General features: G+C 40.2%; 1 long non-coding RNA gene across 1 annotated transcript in view; it reads right to left on the bottom strand.

Moving 5' to 3' along the window:
- Window positions 1–23,905, bottom strand: part of LOC103606642 — a 76,899-nt gene that overhangs the window by 41,420 nt on the left and 11,574 nt on the right. The window contains exon 2 of the long non-coding RNA XR_551905.1: window positions 10,484–10,528. This is a non-coding gene — a long non-coding RNA (uncharacterized LOC103606642). The remainder of the gene's footprint in view (window positions 1–10,483; window positions 10,529–23,905) is intronic.

Below are 23,905 nucleotides of genomic sequence, written 5' to 3' on the forward strand. Positions count from 1 at the left end.
TGTGTATTATAAGGTAAACTGAGTTAATCAGTAGTACTTGTAAGAATGGAAGTGGGGCAGGGAACCCTAAGAGAGGAGAGAAGTGAGATGGGCCAAGTGATGAGGCATTAAGCTGAATGATCTATAAATAAAAATACCAGAAGCTTCACTTATTAAAACAATGTGAGAGATGACCAAGCTGGAAAAGAATTGAGAACCCCCAGATGGGAGGAAGATCTAGAGAGAAGGGTCATAACCCACATTACAGTGTACCCCTCTACCCAGCGATACAAGATTCCCTCTGCATATCCCGTAAGAAGGAATGATTTTACCTCTCTGTATCATGACAGCAAATAAAATATGCAACAGTACAGTGCATGAATTCAGATACATGGGTCACTTTGTCAAAATAGAAACACTGATAAATAATAAGCGCCATATCATGAAATCACCAGCCACTGCCTGTCAATTGCGCTCCTTTCCCACTCTTTCCTCAGCAATATTTACTTTTTAAATTTGTTTTTGAAGCTGTCTTTGGAAGAAATGCACAATTCCCGTTTCTGGAGAGTGACTAACATTTACATTTCACCATGGCGCCACTGACAGAATGTCCCTGTAGCGAATCCACAGTTACACATTTTCATCTTAGACTTTATGACTCAGAGCAGATTTCTCAGACCACATATTTGGAGGAGGTGAAGGCATCTTATTGAGTCATATTAGGATTAGGAGATGATACAAAGCATCTTATGTAAGAAGTAAAAGAAGCGTTCATGCATTGGAAGGAGTAACTTGGAAGAATTCCCTTCTTAATTAAAAGTGACAGAACTATTACAGTTTATTACCCACCCTGTGACACTAAGAAATGACACCAGACTCTGGTTCTGGAAAACAACATTTGAGGCCAGTCATGAATTTCGTGGGAAACACTTGGTGAGGTAGAGCCTCTCCAGGGAAAAGGCTATTGTTGTTTGCCCCTAACTCACTTCCCAAGCATGGCCTTAGGAGACTACCCAGAAAACGACCTAGATATAGTAGGAGACAGAAGCCTTGGCCTTCCAATCAGATACTAACCAAGCCTACCATCTTGGACCAGTTAGAACTGCTGGCCTTCTCCATAGTTCTATGTGTTTTCCAAATGGTTCTCAACATCTAAGCCCATTTCAATGAATTAGGACAGTGTGTACCCTATCATGGTCCTGATTATAATAGTAATATAGTAAGAATAGCCATCGCTAATGGAATGCCAGACCTGTACTAGGTATTTTGTACATACTATTTCTATTCTTTACTGTCAGTAGGAAATATTCATCCCTCGCTCCCTGCCCAGAGAGGAGGGAACATCCCCCTTTCCTCACTTACAGAGAGCCCAGCAGAAAGAACAGTACCATCTGGAGTCTCTCTGAGACCCACCTGCCTGCAGAGAAAGTGTGTCTGCTCTTGGTATAATGAGCTCACCAGGGCAGCCTCTGTCCAGGCAGCTGAGGACACCTGCACCTGTTCATGAGGACACAGAGGTTAAGTCTTTCATATTCAAAAGTCAAATCCAGCATTAGGAAGCCTATCTGGGGGCAGGGCAACCAGATGCTCTGGTCTGACTGCAATAAAACTAATGTTTTGATTTCTTCCTTTCTTACAGTTTTGCCTTCTCAATTGGTTCTGACCCCACGGAAGAGTGAGAGCAGTGTCATTACTTGTCACCAGGAACTCCCGCACTTACAGGGATGCCGTGCAGTCATGGAGATGTGCTGCTCAGGGTCTCGTTTCAAGTGAGAACCTACTGCTAGGAGAGAAGTTAGCTGACAAGATCCAGTGGCCACATTTTTGGGATCTGCTGCAGCACTCTGTTCATACCCAGGCCACTTTCTCCTCAAGCTGCTTGCAGCCAGGGACCGAGCATGGAAGAAAGGTGACACTACAGCCCAGCTGTTCCTGCCTGACTCACTGTCCACAGACTTTCTCAGACTGCACTGCAGATTTAGGCTCTTCCTAGCTAATCCTCCCTCCTTCCTCCTCTCCTTTCACCTCCTCCTGCTTCTCTCCCCTTTATCCTTCTCAGGCTTTCCCCCATATATTTCCTGCACTTCTGTTCCATCTTGGCATCTTCTTCCCTCAAGACTCAAAGTGACACTGTCAGTATTGTTATACTCTTCATGTCACAGTGGAGGAAGCGGGGCTCAAGGCAAGAAAGTAGAAAGCACAAGTATGCTTCTCTTTAGAAATTTACTCATACTCTTAGGTTTGAGGTTCACTTGAGAAAAAAAACCTCATCCACATTTTAAAGGAAAATTTGAATTATGATACTTGTGTTGTGAAAGAGAGACGGCCTCATTTCTTCATAAAATTGAGCTCAACTGGACCTGCTAAAAAAAAACCTCATCCACATTTTAAAGGAAAATTTGAATTATGATGCTTGTGTTGTGAAAGAGAGACGGCCTCATTTCTTCATAAAATTGAGCTCAACTGGACCTGCTCATTCAATGCAAACATGCAAAGATACACTAGCTTCTAGAAAATGAAAGAGAATACTAGAGACAGGAAACTCTTCCAGCATCCAGTGCTGAGGTTTGATTCTGGAAAGACTCAGAATATGTTCATGAGCAAAGCAAAGTACCCCAATAAGCCAATAGCAACAGTGCTGGTCATCCTGCATAGGTGTCAACCTTCACCTTCACATGGTTTCAGAGAATGCAGCTCGTAAGCACTACCCACGATGTTTCAGTTTGCAGAAATGGAAAATACATCTTACTAAGAAAATGGTTTTTTTTTTTTTTCTTGTCCGGCAACGGATCGCAACCCTTGGTGTCGCGTCTGCACCTTGCTCAGCCAGTGAGCGGGAACCGGTCTGTATGTGGGATCCGAACCCTCGGCGGGAGCGCCACCACGCTCCCAAGCGGTGCACTGTAACAGTGCGCCACCAGGCCGGCCCCAGAAAATGGATTTTTAATATTCATTTTTTACCTTAACAAACTAAACCTGAATCTTATTTTTCATCCCCACATGCATGTTAGTAAACATGTTAGGAAAGGATAAAAGAATTGCTCTGTGATTTTTGAACCCTTAGGGATACCTGGACATGAGAGTATACACGTAACATGAAAGTGAATAGAAGTTTCTCTTCATGGCATAATTTCCTAAAGGAAGGAGGGACAGGACTTACCCTCGCTAGAGTCTTTTGAACATTCTGACTTCTTTGCTTTGTTCTTCTCGTGAGGTGGAGAGAGGCCTTTTGGCTCTAACCCCTCTGGAAGTACAAAGATTTAAAACATTCTTATTTAAATATTTACCAGTAGGGCTCAAAATCATGTTGAAGTCTAAAGACATGTTCTTCTTAGTAACCCCACCCCCCCCAACCCCCCTCACTGAATCTTAACTGCAAATTCATCTTTCATTATGGCTGAGCTATATTTTGGCAAGAACCTGTGATTCTCTAACCTCCAAAGACTTACACTTAAGTCTCAAGCTAAAGCATTTTTAAATATTAATTATTTATACAAATGTTAAATCTTACACAAGTGCTTTTTTAATTTAAAAATTCTCCATAAGGGAACCACATATTATTATTTTTTTTCTCCAAGAGTGTTTGATTTAAAACTTTATGAATTAATTGACAGTTGTCATTGTGCAAGTTTATTTCATCCGGTTCTCAATGTAGGGCTGGATGAAGTGCAAGCCCCGGGGTGCACCGGGGGGTAGGGGTTGAAATTACTCTGCTTCTGTCTAACAGACTTCTTTAGTAATCCAGATTCTAAACCACTTCCATACGCCTCCAATTAAATTATTATGCTTCCCCCATTTTCCTCAATGCCCATCTAAGTCTATCCAAGAAGGATAGTAAACAAAATTCTGAAAGTGTCTCTAAATTTTCCCTATTCCGATATAGGATACTTTGTTAGGCATTAATTTATACATGCAGCCCTGGTCTCTCTACTGAGCTCAAGGCTTATGTCTTCAATGGCCTACATGGCATCTTGTTTTGGATTTGGGGCTGCATGTCTTCCAATTGCCCCTCCAGATCCACTCCCCACCCTCTACACCCCCACTGCACTGTGGGAGTCTGAACTCCATGAACAGCACCAATGATCTCCCTGGTTCTCTTGCTTCCTATTAGATTTGACTAGTGGGCAGCCCAGGGTATATTTACTTGCTAGGCTCCCCATAGTCTTCATGGGCTTGTCGTGTTCCTCAGTCTAAGGTCATACCCCTACCAGCTGGCCTTCTCCACACAGCCTTCTATGTCTCTTGGGTCCTGTAGCTGCTCCCCTTCCCACTGTACCTTCAGGGTTGGGATTTAACTGTGCCCCACAATTCGCAGACATAATTGTTATCCTTCACCAAACTGTCATCAGGAATTTCACATTTCTGTAAATGATCCCATTAGGCATTCCAAACTTAACACCAGACAGAACAACACGTTTGATGTCTATGAACCTTTTCTCTCCACAGTATTCCACATTTCAAAGGATGGAATTACTATCTACCCAGGAATTTAAACCAAAAACTAAGATGTTACCCTCAATATTTCTCTTTATTTACTTTTCCAGTCCAAGTAATCATAAATCCTACCAGCTCTGCTCTCAAATATATCCCATAGTCATCTATTATGCTCAGCCTTCGTAATCATTGCTCCAGCCCGAACCAGAAGCATATCTTGCCTGGGTTACCACAATAATTTTCTAAATTCTAACCTCTAGCCTTCCAATCTCTGTGCTTCTGCTGTTTACTCCCCATAATCTATTCTCCACACAGCAGCCAGTGCCAGTGTGATCTTTTAAAACATAAACCAGGTCATGTTGCTTGCCTCTTTAAAAACCATTTCTTAGAATAAGATTGAAATCCAACTCCACGGCCTAGGATAACATGTCATTTGGGCCCCACCTACCATTCCAGTCTCATCTCTGACTTGCTCTTTGGCTCTGCATTTATTAGTTCCCTTTGTGTTCCTCAATTATTGCTAGGCTGGTTCCTGCCTCAGGACCTTGGCACCTGCTGTTGTCTCCCCCCACACCTCCAACATATATATTCATTCATGTCTGCCTCCTCACCCTTTGAATCGCAAATTCAACACCCAAGAAAGGTCTTCCTTGGCCACCTAATTTAAAGAGTCTCCACAAGGGAACTCTCTCAAACACATCACTTGTATCTGAAATTATCTTGTTCTCTTGTTTATTTCTTTATCGCATGTCCCCTTCCCACCCTACCCCTCAAGAATGTAAATTCCCTTTGAAAAGGGCACTTGCCTTTCCTAATCCCTCTGTATTCCTGGTGCCTAGCAGTGTCTTGAGAATTTCATTTCAAATTCTATTTCATTTCCACTTCACCCAGGCCTTTCTTTAAGGCCAAGATATAATGGGGCTCATGCCTAATTCTCACTCTTTTAGCAGCTGTCATCTCATGCCAGGGCTTTTAAATGACACTACAGAGCTATTGTAACTCATTTCTCTTTTCCCATTTGTTAAAAAAGGAACAGAATGACAAAAAATTCCCGCATTTTATGGATGTACTATTAAAAACTTTGGCATTATAAACTACAAAGATTTTGGGCACTATGCTAGGTTTTCTGTGGTTGCGAGTCAGTCACATCGAAGGTCATTACCATGGCCAGAGTGAAAAATTTTGCCAATGACTACATTAACAACTCCCCCAAACTTCTGTCACCAGGTGTGAGATGGATGCTGACCCTTGGAATGGGTTCAGCAAAAACAGAAATGAGATGCTTGAAACAGCTCACTGAGTACAAATGCCGGTCTCAAAGGGATTCATAAAATGGGCAAAGCAACATTTGCAATCTCCCTGGGAGAGGACTCTCACCCTTCCATGCCCCTGAAATGTGTCGTTCACAACTGGAATCAAGAAGAGAGTTTCCAGTGCTGGAAATTCAGCTCCAAACCAGCATTTCTTGAAAGAGAGTTTTTTTGAGTTAACTTTGTATTTCGTGATTTTCCATCTCAATGGGAATTCTTAGGGACTGGGTGAGTTTTAAAAGGGCATCTATTTGTGTATTGTGTGATATTTAAGCACCCCCAAATACTAATACTTCATTTTTTTTTTTTTTATTTTCCTTTTTGTCTCTTTTCGTGTCCGGCAACGGATCGCAACCCTCAGTGTCGCGCCCGTACCGGACCAGGACCAGCAACGGGATCGCAACCCTCAGTGTTACGCCCGCACCTCGCTCAGCCAGTGAGCGGGAACCGGTCTGTATGTGGGATCTGAACCCTCGGCGGGAGTGCCACCGCGCTCCCAAGCGGCGCACTGTAGCACTGCGCCACCAGGCCGGCCCAGTACTTCATTTTTTGAAAAGGTTGTAGGACACTCCTCGGGTAGTCAGTAGACATGTATCCGTATTAGTTATGAACAGTCATATGTCACACAAGTACTGCATCATTTCATGACAGCCATGGGTAAAGTGTATTGGGGGATTCAAATGAAAGTCACTGATACATATGGCTTCTCTTGGCCTGGGGGAGCTGAAGAGAGAGTTGTTCCTGCTTCTCCTTAAAAGCACCCCCATGCTTCTCCTTGACAGTGTATTGTGTATTCTAGGTTTCCTCTGTATCTGACAGAGGGTGGAAACCTGGAACGTTGCCATAAGCATGGCTTTGCCCCCTGAGGAACTCAGCTGTGCAGCGGGCTCTGATGTGGTTCACTTGCCATAGGTGGTTGCTGATTTTCTGTCCCTGCTGGCTCAGATTGGGGCTGATTTCAACAGTGCATAGTCATGGAGATTAAAGGACGTGGGAAAACACTTACCATGCCAGGATTAAAGAAGATGATTAAAGGACTTAGAGTCTGGAGACAGGAGCAAGAATGTTAAGAACATGAACTTTGGAGTCAGGCAAATCTGGATTCAAATTCTTTCTCTGCTGTTTAAGCAAGGAACTAGTCCTTAAAGGCCTTGGTAGTAATAGTCTCTGCCTCATGGAGTTGTTGTGTGTGTTAAAAGAATTCATGCATGTCGAGTGGCTGGCACAAGGGGCATGGCCAATTAAAGTCTGGCTTGGCAAAGCTGTGCTGGGGCTGACTTGAGCCAGCTCACAACAACTAATTTTACCATCTCTCCCCACCTCTCACATTCGTTGACCTCATGTTTGGTAGCTTGAAAAAGACCATGGCAGGTGAGTTTACACCACAGAAATCTATACGCTCTTCACGTTAGGGCTCCTCCAACCCAGAAAGTCAATTTAGCAGCACCCCACTGGTTTTAGGTATTCAAGTTGTTATTGACTGTCATTCACTAGCATTTGTTGGCAGGCTGACTCACTCAAATAGCCCTTCACTAGTGCCAATTACATTCTTAAAAATCCCTCCAGCTTTTCTCTTTGTATGAGAAGAGGTGATGCAGGGCAGAGGGAAGGCTGCTGTCAATGATCTTGGGAGGCTGGTTAGACTCATCCTGGAGACTAACATGCTCAAGTGTGAAATCTGAATGAAGCCTGCTTGTACACCAATGTCTGCCAAGGCCAGCTGGCATACCATGGAACCATCCAGCATGCAAATCCTCCATGACTTCAGCAGTCAGATATTAGGAAATGGAGAGTAGCTTCCCAAGCCCCTCCTGCCTGAACGGCTGAGAAGCCTTGGACCATTGAGTGTGACTTAAACAGCTGCATCCAACTGCTAGAGACAAAACACCCAGGAAGTCAGAAATGATGATCCAATTAATGCCCTCAAACTCCAACCTTGTGGACTCTTCATTAGCATTAATAATGATTTCCTTAAAATCACTCAGTGGTCTGGATAGCTAGCTAATCTCATTACGAAGTTAACTCCCTTTGCCTAGAAATGTGTACTTATGGCACTTAGGCAAATGACCCATGGCAAGATAAGGTCCTTTTACTGACTGGCTAGAATGGCATGGCTTTCAGCCCACGGCTGAAAGATATTCCAAGGACACTTCATGTGAGCAGGATAAATGAGAATGGAAAACATTAACATTAAATTCATGGAAGTTAGTCTAAAGGTGACTATTTAAAGTCTTTTTTCAACATATGGTTATTTTATTTTATTTTATTTTATTTTGACCGGTAAGGGGATCGTAACCCCTGGCTCGGTGTTTTCTGCACCCTGCTCAGCCAGTGAGCACACAGGCCATCCCTATATAGGATCTGAACCCACGGTGGGAGCGCCGCTGCACACCCAGCGCCACACTCTCCCGAGTGAGCCACGGGGTCGGCCCAAATACATTCCGATTTTAAAGATTTAGTATGAAAAAATAAAAGATGTAAGATATCTGACTAACATAATTTTATATTGACCATATGTTGAAATGATAATATTTTGGATTATTATGTTATACAAGATATTATTAAGATTAGTTTCCCTTGCTTCTCTTTTTTCACTGTGGATACTAGAAAATCTAAAATTATACACGAGGTTCATCTTTAACGCTCACACTGTGTTTCTCCTGGACAGTACAGGAAAAGAACATGCCTCTGATGTGTCCTCTGGGGGTATTGCTCAGCCATCTCCTGTCCATCATTGGTTGAGGGCTGCTCCAGAGAAATTCACTCGCTGATACTTTGAGTTTGCCTTCATGACCAGGGAAAAGCACTCAGCCGAGAGTCATAAAACTTCCCCTAGAAATCTGTTGGTATCATAATACAACAGCGAGTTCTAAGGGGATATGGACAGGGCACCAACAGCGACTACTACAGTCTCTCTCCCACCTCCTTCATTCTTGCCCCTGACTTTTAGATTCTTTCTCTGCTTCTCATACCCTAGAAATCCATCGCTTCTGGGGAGACCAAGAGAATCCTAGGAATCAGACATGTTCAGGCTGTGGAAGAGTAGATATAGGCCATAATCACTGTTCCAGTGAACTTTTATGAGGAAAAGGAACTGGTGCTATTTTTCCATGAAGATAATGAGTGGTCAGGGGAAGGAGAAAGATTTAATTGACAAAGAGAAGAATGATTTCAACCAAATTTCACCTAACGAGATCAGTTGCATAAGAATTTAAAGAAACTCCCTGTTAATGGAGCTATTCAAAATTAGGTTGCCAGGGGTTTGCAGGAGTTCTGGTATCAAATGGGAGGTAACACAAAATTTGGACCTTAGAGATATCAATTTTAATTTTGAAACTTGGCTGCATTTTATGGTTAGAGCAGTGGGGTTGATGAAATGGGGAACGGGGAACTCTTAACCGTAGAATTAAGTTCTATACCCTTCCAATATCTGTTAGAACGAAAGAGAAAGGAGCAATAATTTATTGAGTGTTTACTATGGTCTAAGCACTGTGAGAAACATTTCAAACATGTTATCTCATTAATCCCCCAAACAAAACTCTACGGTAAGACTTATTACCCTCAGAAGTGCAAACAGGTGTATAGAAAAAGATGCTTGCCTAAGGTCAACAAGAGGCAGAGCTAGAATTGAATTCAGGCCTATTGATTCATGCATTCATTATCAAGGACATATTGAGTGGTTACCTTAGACCAGAACCCATGCTTTTAATTACTAGATTTCCCTCATAAACACTGGTCCTTCTGAGAAATTGGCATGTATCTTAATTTCTGATAATGAGAACAATATATCACATGTGGAAAGTGTATTTTCCAAAGATGGCCTTGGCAACATTTTAGGTTGCACATACTTTGCAGAAGCACTCCCCATCAAGAGACTGAGTCTATTTTCACTTCCCCTGAACCTGGGTTGGCTTGTGAATGTTCCAAAGAACAGAGTTAGGTGAGAGTGATGCCATGGACTTTCCAAGCCTGGGTCTTAAAATGGGTACAGCTTCTCCCTGGCTCACTCACTCACTCTCTCAAGAGAAGCTCCTTTGGAAGTTGGCCACCACGTGTGAGAAAGCCCAGGCCTCATAAAAAGGCCATTTAAAAGTGTTTCAGAAAATTGCCCCAGCTAAGGAGGTTACAGCTGACAGCCAGTATCAATCACCATCCAGACAAAGGAGTGGATGAATTTTCAGATGATTCCAGCTCCCAGCTGTCGAGTCTTCCTGCTGAGCCCCAGACCTTTTGGAACAAGATGACCAAGTTGTCTACGTAGTACTCTGTCTGAATTCCTCACCCACTGGATATATGAGCATAATAAGGGGTTGCTTTAAGATACTCAGTTTTGGGGGTGATTTGCTATACAACCCTTAACTACAATATCATGTTTCATTTTTACCTTGGCTGTCAGGAAGCTCAAAGTCAAACTTAATGCTTAAATACAGTAACTGTTATCAGTCTTACGAGTTGGCACAGCTACTTTCATATTTTATGACACTGAATATACAATTTTATTTTATTAACCTTATTTTGTCTTTCTTTAAAAAAATACAAAATATACATAAAAAACCATGATTTCTGCTTATTTTAATGCTTAAATACAGTAACTGTTATCAGTCTTACGAGTTGGCACAGCTACTTTCATATTTTATGACACTGAATATACAATTTTATTTTATTAAACTTATTTTGTCTTTCTTTAAAAAAATACAAAATATACATAAAAAACCATGATTTCTGCTTATCCCCAAGTAATAAAATCATAAATTTATTACCTGAATCTTCTTTCATGTCAACATCTTCTTCTTCATTATTATCATCTATTAAAGAATAGGAAAAGATAAAGAAATATTCATGTAAAAACTGAAAACATTAGAATTCTTCAATTTGACTAAATAAAAAAATCAATGAAAAAAATAGCTCAGTAGAAAAGAGACTGTTAAAGCATGTGTTTCTGTTGTGTTGTTAACATGCTAAATTAGAATACACATTAGAGCACAATTTAACACCTAGCAAGCCAGCCATTTAGCTCAGTTGGTTAGAGCATGGTGCTGATAACACTGAAATCTGGGGTTTGACCCTATAACAACCAGCAAAAAAAAAAAAACACCTAGAGTTTACATTGCCTTTTAAAAATTGTTACATATTTATAACAAACTATGTATACAATCATTTGTTTTATTTATATAAGTTATGTTATGTATGGTCACTGCAGTCATTTCAATTCCTCAAAATTAAAAAATCACAGAGTTTAAATGCCACATTTTCCACATTTCCTAAAGGTGCACTTGCTCACCTCAAGTATCTGAGAAACGTGACATCATCAGCTGGTTGCAGGCCAACACGTATCAAATTGCTTCACTGCACCATGAAAAGTGCTGCTTGCGGCACATGTAAATGCAAACCTTTAACCACATGCTTTCCAGGGCCCCCACGTCAGTTGCTCCATTCTCATTGAACATTCATCTCCCATTAAAGGGGTTGCCCTTTTAGCTGGACAAGCTCATGTGACTCCTCTGCATTACAGATGACATGCTTGCTCTTTTGAACTGTTGACACAAGATTTCTCTCCTTGCATGTTCCCTACATTAGGTGCTAAGTTCTCAATGTTTGTGTCCTGTCCCCCAACCCCAGAATTCATATGTCGAAATCCTCACCTCCAAGGCAATGGTATTAGAAGATGGGCCTTTGGGAGGTGATTAGATCACAAGGGTAGAGCCCTCATGAACGGGATGAGCGCTCTTATTACAGAAACCCAAGGGAGACCCCTCTCCCCTTTTGCCGTTTGAGGACACAGGGACTGTTTATAAGGAAAAGGGTCCTCATCAGACACCGAATCTGCCAGTGCTGGCAGTCTTGGACTTACAGCTGCCAGAACAGTGAGCAATAAATTTCTGTTGTTTATAAGCCACCCGTGTGTGGTATTTTGTTAAAGCAGCCTGAACGCACTAGAACATCCGTCAGTGTCGAATCTCGTCCTGCTGACATGTGTCCTCCTTGCTGCTCACGGTCTTGCAATCCAGAGTCAGACTCTCAGTACCATTTGCCTCAGCTATTTTCTCTTTTTCCCCCTTCTGACTCCCATTCCTTGCACAAGCAGCTGCCAGATCAATCCTAAAATACAGCTCTGATCTGGTTCACAGCCATTCAGTGACCGCCCTCAGCCTAATGAGCAAAGTCTAGACTCTTCCCAGCAACATTCAAGGCCAATGACATCTAATTCCAACCACTTTTCTCAGTTTTCACCACCTCTTTGTTACACTTATGCTCCTACCTACATGCCCACAGGGATGGCAGCACTGGGCTCTTGTGTGTTCTCTCCAGGACCCCTTCAGCTTCCTCTACCTTCCTTGGTCCTCTTAGCAATGTCCTTCTCTATCTCTATTCACCCTCATCCTTCAAGCCAAGCTTAGGGGCCATAGCATTTGCTTGACCCAAGTTTGAATGAATAGTGGTTTTAGTGTACCTTATTTTGACTGCCTTCTGTGCATGAACTTTAAGGACATAGGGGTTTAGGTCTGCATACTGGCTCTTCCTCTACCTGTCCAGTCCCTAGGCATGTGATCTTGGAGAAGTTACCGAATCTTCCCAAGCTGCAGGTTCATCAGCTATGAAGTGGGATAATAATAACGCCTACTACATAGAGTTGTGATAAGGATTAAATGAGATAATGCCATGAAAAGCACTAGGACAGCTACTGAAACATCATTAAGTGCTAAATGTTAGCTATTATTACCCTAAAAACCTCATAGTCTAGTTACTTGTTAATATATCTGTCTTCTATATGCTCATTTCCAGATCATAAATTCTGTGAAGATGGAGACCATGGCTTATGTTCCTTTGTATTCTCTGGCACCTAATGCCATCTATTTTATGTGCTAGAATCAATAAATAAATTTCTACTGAATTAAATTTCTGTTTTGTCCTATGCATCTCATACATAGTGAGGCACCTTGTATTTATTTGATGCTTTGTAAATAAAGATAGCTCAGTGAAAGATCTGCAACTTTCTCCTAGATATGTGCTTTATCTCTTAGCCAAATTTATTCAATAGGGCACTCTTCTAAGTATTGATTATTGATGAAGACTAGAGATATATTAGTCAGTGGAAATAAAAAATGACTTTAATTTGAGATTTTAGAAAGGTAATTCTTGATGGGTATAATTAACTTTTAAAGAACTAAATTTTCTACCATTCGAATATGTTAGAAACGTTGGTGGTTTTCTATATAATTTATTTCTTTCATCCTTTCCATGAATGCAGTTTTGGAAGAAACACCTATTTCTTAGAAATATAATTTTCTAACCAAATGATTATCAAAATGTTAGAAAGAAAACTCTTCACAAATTCTTCACTGAACTTAATACATTTAAACTGAATCTTATTTTCCAAAACCATCTAAAGTCTCTATGACAACAGACTCTGAAATCTCAGAGGGGGATGAAAAAGAGTCTCCACAGTTTCTGGGAGACAATAAAAGAAGAGTCAAAGATCCCTTTGCTTGTCACCTATGTTTCCATGTGTCCATCTGGCAAACACTCATTAGTAGCCTGCAAGGCTTTGTGTTTGGGGAGGTAGAAAACACCAAGATGAATCAGACACTTAAGCAGTTATTTAGAATCTTATTAGCAGTGAGGACATTAAGACTTGCAGATAAATTTCAACATATGGTAGACAGAAGTTAGTGCCATTGCAAAGGTTTCAGAGGAGAGATTGATGCTTCCAGTTAGGATACTGGGACGGCTTCCTGGAAAACATGACATTGGAACTGATATTTGAAGTTTACAGACTGTCCTGACAACATCATTCCCCAAATGACTCCCATGTGTTAAAGGATCAGACTTTGTGTTATCATTCATTCATTCATTCATTTCACTCATTCACTGATTTACTCATATAGTCCAAGATCTGGACTCAGACTGCTTGGGTTTACTTCCAGGCCCAACACACGTATAACTACGTAGTCTTTGGCAAACAACGTGAAACCTGTACCTCGGTTTCTTCATCTTCAATAGGGATAATAAAATTACCAATTTCCTGGGGTTGCTCTGTGTGTAAAATGCTTACACTAAATGAGCATTCAATGAATACTGGTTATTACTATTATGATGTCATTATTACAACTTTTGCTATTTAAACAACCATTTTTTGAACTCTACCATGTGCAACAACTATGCCAGGCCTTGAAGATACTGGCTGATAATGTCTTTCCTCAAGGAGTTCACAGAGTGGGTGACATATAAAAGTAAAACCACAGTTAGAGCAGGAAGTACAGGATTTTCTGATGGAGGCATGCATAGATTCTATCGGGAAACAGATGCGAGGTAGCTAAGTCAGAGAGAAGGCCTATAAAGGCTTTCCAGAGGAGGTAAGGCTTCGGCTGAGTCCCAAAAGGTGAGCTGAAGTCAGCCAGGGGAAGAGAAAGGCAGCCGGAGATGCCTGGCAGACATGGGTGTCCCCCCTATACCTCTGTCCCTTGACCTGTGCCAGCCTGACTTCCAGCCTCAAGCCCTTTGCCTGAGGGCTTTCTCTGGTTGCTGGAGACCACTCAGGAAATACCAGGGAATTACCCTCCAGGGTCAGCCTTTCCCAAATGACCAACAAGATTTGCATCTAAGTATCCCAGTTCCCATGCTGCTCAGATGGGCCCATTTAGAGGCATATTCCCCACCACTGCTGTGAGTCTCCCCCTTTCCATTGGGACTGAGCCCCAGTTGTCCAGTGGTAACTGGCTATGATTAACCTTATCACCTTCCTTCTCTTCCTTGTCTCACTTCCCCATCCCCTACTGGTGTTTCCTGAGATCACCTCCCAAATAAATTACTTCCACTTGAATCCCTGTTTCAGGATCTGCTTCCTGGGAGACTCAAACTAAGACAAGGGCGATCACACCCAAGCAGGGGGAAAAACACCTGTGAAGACACATTAATGTGAATAGTCAAAATGCTTTCAAGGAAATAAAACTAGCTCTGAATGTCCAAATTGGGGAGGTATATGAGAAACTGCAGCTAAAGTGATGTGTTCTGGCTGGATAATAAAGGACCTTTCATGCCAGGTGTCATGATTAAATTTATATGTCTGTCCAGGTGACTGGGTCCCAGTTACCCAAACGTCTGGTCAGACATTATTCTGGGTGTGTCCTTGAGAATGTGTCTGGATGAGATTAACAATTGAATAGGTTGACTGAGTAAAGCAGTTTGCCCTCTCTCATGTGGGGTGGGTCTCATCCAATCAGCGAAAGGTCTTACTATAACAAGGCTGACCCTCCCGAGAGTAAGAGGAAACGCCTCCTCTCTGACTACCTTTGTGCTTGGATATTAGTTTTTTTTATGTCTTCAGATTCAAACTGAAACATCAGTTCTTCCTAGGTCTCCTGCCTGTCAGCATTGGCTCCACTGTTTCTTAGGCCTTTGGACTCAGATTGAAAGTATACCATCAGCTCTCCTGCGCTTCCAGCTTACAGACTGTAGATCTTGGGACTTGTTGGCTTCCATAATCACATGAGCCATTCTTTATTATAAATTTCTGTCCACATATATATGTATGTACATGTATGCATATACATACACATACTCTAGAAAATTCGCATTATGTTCCAATCCTATTTCTCCACAAACTTTTTGAAGTTAAGTAGATTCCACATATATATGTATGTACATGTATGCATATATATACACATATTCTAGAAAATTCGCATTATGTTCCAATCCTATTTCTCCACAAACTTTTTGAAGTTAAGTAGAGGAGTGACACACCATCTTTTGAAAGATAACTTTTTTTTAATGAGAAAAATTTATCAAGAAATTATAAAACGCACGCATTAATATTTTGGTATTATTTAATATTAAAATCAAGCACAGAATCCTTTTGGTCTGCAAAGCACCTGATGTGCTGACACATGTTAATGAAATCCACTTTAGGTCAATGTTATTTTATATAACGTGCTTGCGTGAGTCATATTTATGCAGCAAATTTCTAGCAAGAATATTTTTCTAACAAAACCAGGAACCAAAAAGACAATATGTAAAAAAAAAAAAAGATAATAACCTATGGAGATAGGAATCATGCCATTCAAAATTTGGATGCAGGAGAGTGATGGAGCATGGGAACAGGGCTGCTGCCCTTTAAACGGTTCTTCAAGCATCACACTTCTTTGTTAGAGGACAAAAATGAAATAAAAGGTTTCTAGCTAAAGTGATGATACAAATACCATTTCAAAAACACAGAGCAATCCATCAGATGGTATTGTTCACTGTGTTCAGAAATGCCAATCCAGGAAATCCCCTTCCCTTCCTAGGTATGGACCACAGAGAGCCTAAAGCTCCATTTTATCTTAAGAAGCCTCTTTGATGTTAATTTCATAATGGATGCTGTTTTTATTCAGTGCATCATTCTCTGTCAGATTAACCTGTCGAGTTTTGCACAAAATATACAAATATTACTAAAGTTCTTATTTTGATCAAAAAAGTATATGAAAACCAATGAAATTCTCATGAATAACCAGGTTTTGGTAACGGCTAGCCTATGTACTTCAGAAGCTCCTTCATAAGGCAGCGTCTAACCTACTTTGAGGTCTATAATATCTATTTCACTTTCTTTTATGGGAAACAGAGTTAGTCGTTATACCTGTCTTCTGAGAAGCGCCTCATTTTCCAATAACAAACAACCCACACTTTTTTTAAAAAATGAAGGGTTTTGGAATGACCTGAGATGGGTTTTGGAATTGCCTGAGATTTGTCTTATTCTTTGGCCTCTAGTCCCCATATTTAATGTAGCCTTTTGGGGAAGTAGAAAGAACAAAAACAAACAAACAAAATCCCACAGAAATTTATTCTAAAGCAGAAGGTCTCAAAGTGTGGTCTCTGGATCAAGGGCATCAGCATCGTCATCACCTGGAAATCTGCTAGAAATGCAAGTTCCGAGGTGCCATTCAAGAAGCTCTGGGGAGGGGCCCAGAAGTCTGTGTTTTAACAAGCCCTCCAGGTGATGCTTGCGCAAAGGTTTGAGTGCCGCCTGTCTAAAGTACTGACATGGGAATGTTGGAGGAGAACCTTCCAAAAGAGTAGATGTCCATTATTTGGATATCCAAGCTGAGTTAACTAACTTAAGATATCTCACTAACACTAACGTGGAGAGGGGTGCCCAAAGGTTGTTGGGTCTGAGGAACAGTTATGCTCTTCATAAGATATCATATGCTTTCTTCTGTGCTTGAAATCACCCAGCTACTATGCAGGTGGATGGCAAGGTTATCATGACCCATAGCTAGGTTTCTTAGACTGGCTAGGACCCATGTACATGGATGGAGAGTATCTTTGAAGAGGTCTGTGGGTTGCATGGAAAAAGGAGGGTGTCATGAAGGAGAGAGTTGCCCTCAGGAGGCATCCTTTCCACCCTCAAGGGGAAAAAAGGACGGATACTGGAAATAGATTATATAATTACCTTGTCAAAATTGCAGGGACATTCACACAATGGGCAGGTCTGTCAAGAAGATCAATTACAGTAATCCTTTTGTGGCTTTTATTTCCTATGCTTCCATGTCCTCTCCCTTAAAGCTTAATTTCTTACCACGGGCTTCTTGTGCATTCCTTATCTTTTTAATATTTCACTTTCAAGGGCTTCTAGGAGCAATTTTCATTGGCAAAGAATGGAAATATTACCACGGGCTTCTTATGCATTCCTTATCTTTTTAATATTTCATTATCAAGGGCTTCTAGGAGCAATTTTCATTGGCAAAGAATGGAAATATTACCACGGGCTTCTTATGCATTCCTTATCTTTTTAATATTTCATTATCAAGGGCTTCTAGGAGCAATTTTCATTGGCAAAGAATGGAAATATTATAGCAAAAACAAAGCTTTTCAGTATTTCCATGTGGTAGAAAAGATGTTGGAATCCTTATGACTTGTTGTGAGACGTGACAAAGCAGAAATTCCAGGCAAGGGATGACTGATAATGGAAGGTCCTCACAAAGTAGGACTCCTGCCATTAAGTTGAATACCTGGACCTACCAAATCTAACAAATTGCTAAATCCACTTTTTGTAAGGTAATCGATAGGACTAGGATAAATTAAAAAAATAAAGTCAAAAAGATTTTATGTTTTTTCCCCAACTGGTTCTTGGCCAAAATGAACAGTCAAATCCTATTAATGTTTAAGTTAATCAATAAATAATAGGCACTGCTTAGAAAAATGCATGTTCCTGCAGCTTCTGGCTTGGCCAACTGGGCACATGATGGCACCGATTACTGAGATGTGGGATTTAGGAAGAGGATGATAGAGGAGTAGAGGAACAGATTTGGAGTTTAACTATGAATGTGTTGAAGACGTCTGATAGACTTGCAGCTGGGATGGCCTGTGTGCAGGTGAGCGTACCAGGGAGGGCTGGGCTGGACACAAATGATCAGCAGGAAGAGCAGACAGAGCAGTCAACAGGATAAAGACTGCCCAGTCAGGCAGATCAGGGCTCCAGAGGGCTTCACAGGTGAAGTTGTGTGATCACATCAGCACTGGTTTCAGGAACCGTGCTCAACCCATCCAAGAGGTTCTACTAACTTCAGCAAGGCCAGTTGCCAGTGAGGGGTGGAGACAATCGTGTGAGTGCTGTGGATTAGGGAGTCAGTAGCAAGTGAGGGTGACACACAACTCTCCAAAGACACGTGGCCGAGAGCAGAAGTTCAGTTCATATATAAAGTGAAATATAGGTGGGAGGACTTTCAGTTACCCTATTGTTTATTTTTATATTTATTCTAACTTCTGTGCCTTTTAAGGAATTATTTCATTCATATGCTATTCCTCAAAAGAATTTTTTTCCCTTGCAATTCACCTCGATGTTTTCACCTCAAGAACAGAGACCAGTCTACCCAGCATGTTGAAAAGGTCTTTCATAAGCACCCTGCAGGGGGTTCTGTACAGATGCCTACAACATCCCCCCTTTCTCCATGTAGCATTTAGTTGTGTCTCTTTTACCAGAACTTCCTAATGAGATCAAACTCTGCTTAGCCGAGGCTCGTGTTCCCAGTTCTTTATTTGTTCTGCTGTTTATCAGCATTTGCTACACTTGCTGCACACTCCCCACTTTTGAAGGGACAGATTGCTTTCTGTCTATGCCTGCTGCTTGTTTCTGCATTCAGGTTGCTTGGTTACAGCAACACTTCACCGGATTTTCATTGAAGGCAAAATGTGTTTGTACCTTTTGAGGCCCATCAAGTGGAAACGGTTAGCACCCATTTCCTAAGAAGGCAGTTAAACTCATTTGTCACATTACAGAGAGCATGTCTTATAGAATTCTAAACATCAATGTGATCTGCACATTTAAAAGTGCACAAATGTGCCATGTCCCTGTAAATATTCATAATTAAAGAAAAATATGCAATATTTCACTCTGTAGTTTTCGTATACATTGAATGTGCCATTTGGGGGAAAAAAACTACAATTCAGACTGGATAAACAGTTTTCTTGTGTTTCTTTTACTTATTCAAAGACTTCTGGTGTATTAGTTTTCTACTGCTGCTGTAACGAATTTCTACTAACTTGGTGTCTTAAGACAACACAAATTTATCTTACAGTTCTGTAGGTCAGAAGTCCCGCATGGGTTCAACTAGCCTAAAACCAACATGTTTGCAAGGCTACATTTCTTTCTGAAGCTCTATGAAAGAAGCTATTTCCTTGCCTTTGCAGCCTCTAGAGACCACACACATTCTTTAGCTCACGGTCTCCTTCTCCATTTTCAAAGCCAGCAGTGTTACAACTCTGAATATTCTTCCTTTGTCACATTTCCCTCTGACTCCCCACTTCTGCCTCCTTCTTCCAATTTTAAAAACCCTGATGATTACGTTGCCATCACCTAGATAATCCAGGATAATATTCCTATCTTAAGCTCAGCTAATTGCAACCTTAAATCCACTTGCAATCTTATTTCCTCCTTGCAATATAACCTAACATTTTCATAGGTTCTGGGGTTTAGGATGTAGAAATATTGGGGGTGGGCATTTTTCTGCCTACCACATTTGATAAATCAAGAAGCAGTTGCTTTGTATAAAAAGTGTCTGAGGAGTAGAACTAAGAACAATTCCATATAGAAATAGAACGGTTTCCTGTGGGATCAAGTCCATAGGCTTAAAATCAAGGTCGTTTTTGAGTTCTGGTTTTTAACTTCATTTTTTCATAAAAGGGTCTCTTTCTTTTTTAAACCCCTTCTCTCATATCCCCTTCCTTCCTTTCTTTCTTCCTGCATTCTTTCTTTCTTATATTTTTTCTTTCAGCTTTCTTTTGTCTAACTTTCCTCACTGTTATGGTTGCGAAAGAATAATATTACAATGACAAATGATGAACTTGGAAACTACTTACAACATATAATTGAAAGGATTAATAACCTAAGTATACAAAGAGCTCTTACAAATCAATAAGTAAAAATGAAACAGTCAATAAAAATATATAAAGGATATGATTATCGATTTAATAAAGAAATTTGGAGATACAATAAATAACTAGAAAGGATAAACCATAATAGTAATAAAAATGGACACTGTTTCTCATTATCTTTTTTCATGTACAAAAATGATAACATCAAAACGTAATGATATGACCCATTGAGAAGAGTAGGGGAAAAGTCAGCTCCCATATACTGCTCATGAGAATGTGAACTCACTTGCTAGCAGTAGGCAATCACATTTTTATGTCTTTGAATGGTAATCCCTGTAGTTGTAGAGTACACAGAATTCAGCTGTACTGCTATAAACATAGTGACCAACTTAACAATTATTTGCAAAAACATCTTAGTTTTATATAAATTTTGAAAAACTAATTCCACTTTAAGAAGACTATTCCAAAAAGTGGGGATGATGGCAATATTTATCTATAAAGATGGTTGTCTAAAATTGTTATTTATAAATAAGTGCAGAATAATTTGCAAAAATCATTCTAAAGATCAATGGTATGGTTGTGGGTAAACACTGGGTCTATTAACATTACGTTATGGAAGAATATATAATCACATGAAAAAAATGTTCATGATTTGTGTTGAGTGACAAAGGTTAAGTTATAAGTGTGAATTTCTGGTTGGCTGTATTTTTCATTTCCAAAGATCAGAAGGATAAGTAACAAAATGTAATGCATCTCTGGATTGTAGAAGAGAAAATGGTTTATATTTTCTTCTTTTTGCTTATCTGTTTTTCACTACTAACCTGTACTACTTTTTTAGTAAGAAGTTACATTATCTTTTAAAGATAATACTGAAAGCTGTACTACCTACTTTTAAAATTTTAATAAAAAATAAATATGGATTTTTCAAAGTATGATGCTTGGTCTAGATATCTATCTGAATATTTTACATTTTTATTTCTTATATTTGGAATTGGCCCATTACCACATTTGTGCATGACGAAACTGAAGGATAGAAAGGTTAAGCAGCATGCACAAAGCCACACAGCTCTTAGGTGGAACGGGATGAGAAACCATACTTGTTTCAATGATTAGAAATTATTCCTTGTGCTGACAGAGTCAGCACTTTTTCCCTACACCATGGATGCCTTTGGCTCTGTTGAGCCCTTTATTAGTCTTTGGTTACTTTCTCAGAAATTCAGCATCCCTGTCACCAATACTGCCTTCAAGCTGCTGTCTTTCAATCATTATGCTGACATAGAAAGAGGAAAGAAAACCTTAGCAAATCATGACACCCTGCGCTTCATTACTGTTCTTGCAAAACTGATGACCAGAGAGGTGGCAAGATGGGGAAGAAAAGAGGACATAAATATGCCATATGATTGGAGGAACACTAGTTTTTCAGGAGCTCTAGCACTATTACCAAACATAATAACATGAAGCTTTTTTTAAAAAAAATTTTTTAGCAAACAAGAAGCTTCAAACAATTGTCCATGCAAAAGAAGCATTGCATATGGAAGGGGTTTGCAGTCAGACATTCCCAGCTATGTGACTTTGGCCAATTTACTGAACATTCTTTATCCTCTGTTTACTACCTTCCCCATAAAAGCAGATGATGAATCTATGCCCCAGGATTTTGTTGGATGGGCAGCCTCAATGTCATGAACTGCATAAATCCTTCTTAAATACAGGATATATAATAATACTCTCCCAGTCAAGGACTTATTCTTTTTGCTTATTACAAGAAGAGTGTCAACATTTCTCAGTCAGGACATCACAAATTGAATATAGTCATCTTGCTTTATTTCAAAAGGTCTCCAGTGTGAACTGCTCTTCTCTCTCTATGGTGCCTGCACGATACGCAACATCGCTTCTCTGCTTCTGCTCATCCTTTCAAGATCACTGCAACTGCTGCACTGTTCACGAAGCTTGTCCCACCAGCCTGGTCCTCATACGTATTTGCCTTTGAATTCCTGGGTGCTATGACCGAACCAGTATAACCAATGTTATACTTGATTACTTGCTAATGTTGTTTTCCAACTGTTCTGCACGATATTTACCTCTTCAGGCATTCAATAAGAACTATATCTTAAATGGAGCACTGATCAAAGCCTTGGGAACGTAGTAGGCATATAATAAATACTCATTGAATGATGGTGGATGAGACAAACATGAAATCAGTGAAAAGGGAGGATAAAGAAGAGATATTGTGAATATTTTCTCCTCTTAGCTTCTAAAAAGTAGGTCCAGGTAAAAATTTTCAAAATACCATTACCTATTTGTCAGGGAATATAATTTTTAATTTTTGAGAAATATTCTTTTCTTACCACAAAAGGTAAAAAATATGTGAATAGCAATGCTATACCCTCATATAGCTGTGTTAAAAACACTGTTTCTGAAGACAATATACTTTTTACACAGGACTTTGGTTAAATAGTGTCTCTGTCTTTGTTTTGTACCGCTAGAACAGAAATATCACAGACTTGGTAATAAATAATGAATAGAAATGTGTCGGCTCCCAGTTCTGGAGGCTGGGAAGTCCAGTATCACGGTGCTAGCTTCTGGCAAGGGACCTTCTTGCTGCATCATAACATGGCAGAAGGCAGAGAGAGGGCAAGAGGGGGCTGAACTTGCCTGTTTGTAATGACACCAATCCCACCCATGAAGGTAGGGCCCTCATTGGCCTAATCACCTCTTGACGGTCCCATCTTTAAAAAAAATTTTTTTTGAAACATATTGATTGTATATATTTATGGGATACAGACACATGTACACAATGTAAGCTGATCTGTTGAGGGTAATTAGAATACTCATCATTGCAAAGTGTAACCATTTCTTTGTGATGTGCACATTTGATCTCCTGTCTTCCAGTCTTTTGGTAACATGCAGTAAAACACTGTTACAGATTCCTGGGTTGACTGTACACCAGTAGGACTTATTTTTTTCTACCTAGCTGTAATTTTACGCCCATTAACCAGGCTCTCACTACTCCTCCTTCACCCTCCCTTTCCTGCCTTTAGTAACCACAGTTTTCTCTCCTTTTAACAGTTGAACTTATTATTATTTATTTGGTTTTTTGTTTTGTTTTGTTCTCTTTTTTTGCTCCCACATGTGAGTGGGAACATGCAGTATTTTTCTTTATGCACCTGGCTTATTTCATTTAAGGTAATTTTCTCCAAGTTCATCCATGTTGCTGCAAATGGCAGAATTTCATTCTTTCTTATGGCTGAGTAGTATTCCCTGGTGTATGTGTACCACATTTTCTATATCCAATCATCTGTTAATGGACATTTAGGCTGGTTCCATATCTTGGCTATTGAGAACAGAGCTGCAATGAACATCGAGTGCAGGTATCTCTTTGACATGATGCATTCCGTTCCTTGGGGTATATACCCAGTAGTGGATCTGCTTGGCCATATTGTAGTTCTATCTGTAGTTATCTGAGAAACCTCCAGTATGTGTACCACATTTTCTATATCCAATCATCTGTTAATGGACATTTAGGCTGGTTCCATATATTGGCTATTGAGAACAGAGCTGCAATGAACATGGAGTGCAGGTATCTCTTTGACATGATGCATTCCGTTCCTTGGGGTATATGCCCAGTAGTGGATCTGCTTGGCCATATTGTAGTTCTATCTGTAGTTATCTGAGAAACCTCCATACTGTTTTCCAAAATGGCTGTACTAATTTACAATCCCACCAACAATGTATAATCATTTCCCTTTCTCCACATCCTCTCCAGCATTTGTTGTTTTCTGTCTTTTTGAAAACAGCTAGTCTAACTGATGTGGTTTTGATTTGCATTTTCCCCATGA

This window comes from Galeopterus variegatus, unplaced genomic scaffold (assembly GCF_000696425.1).
Source record: "Galeopterus variegatus unplaced genomic scaffold, G_variegatus-3.0.2 Scaffold6761, whole genome shotgun sequence".
Lineage (NCBI taxonomy): Eukaryota > Metazoa > Chordata > Mammalia > Dermoptera > Cynocephalidae > Galeopterus > Galeopterus variegatus.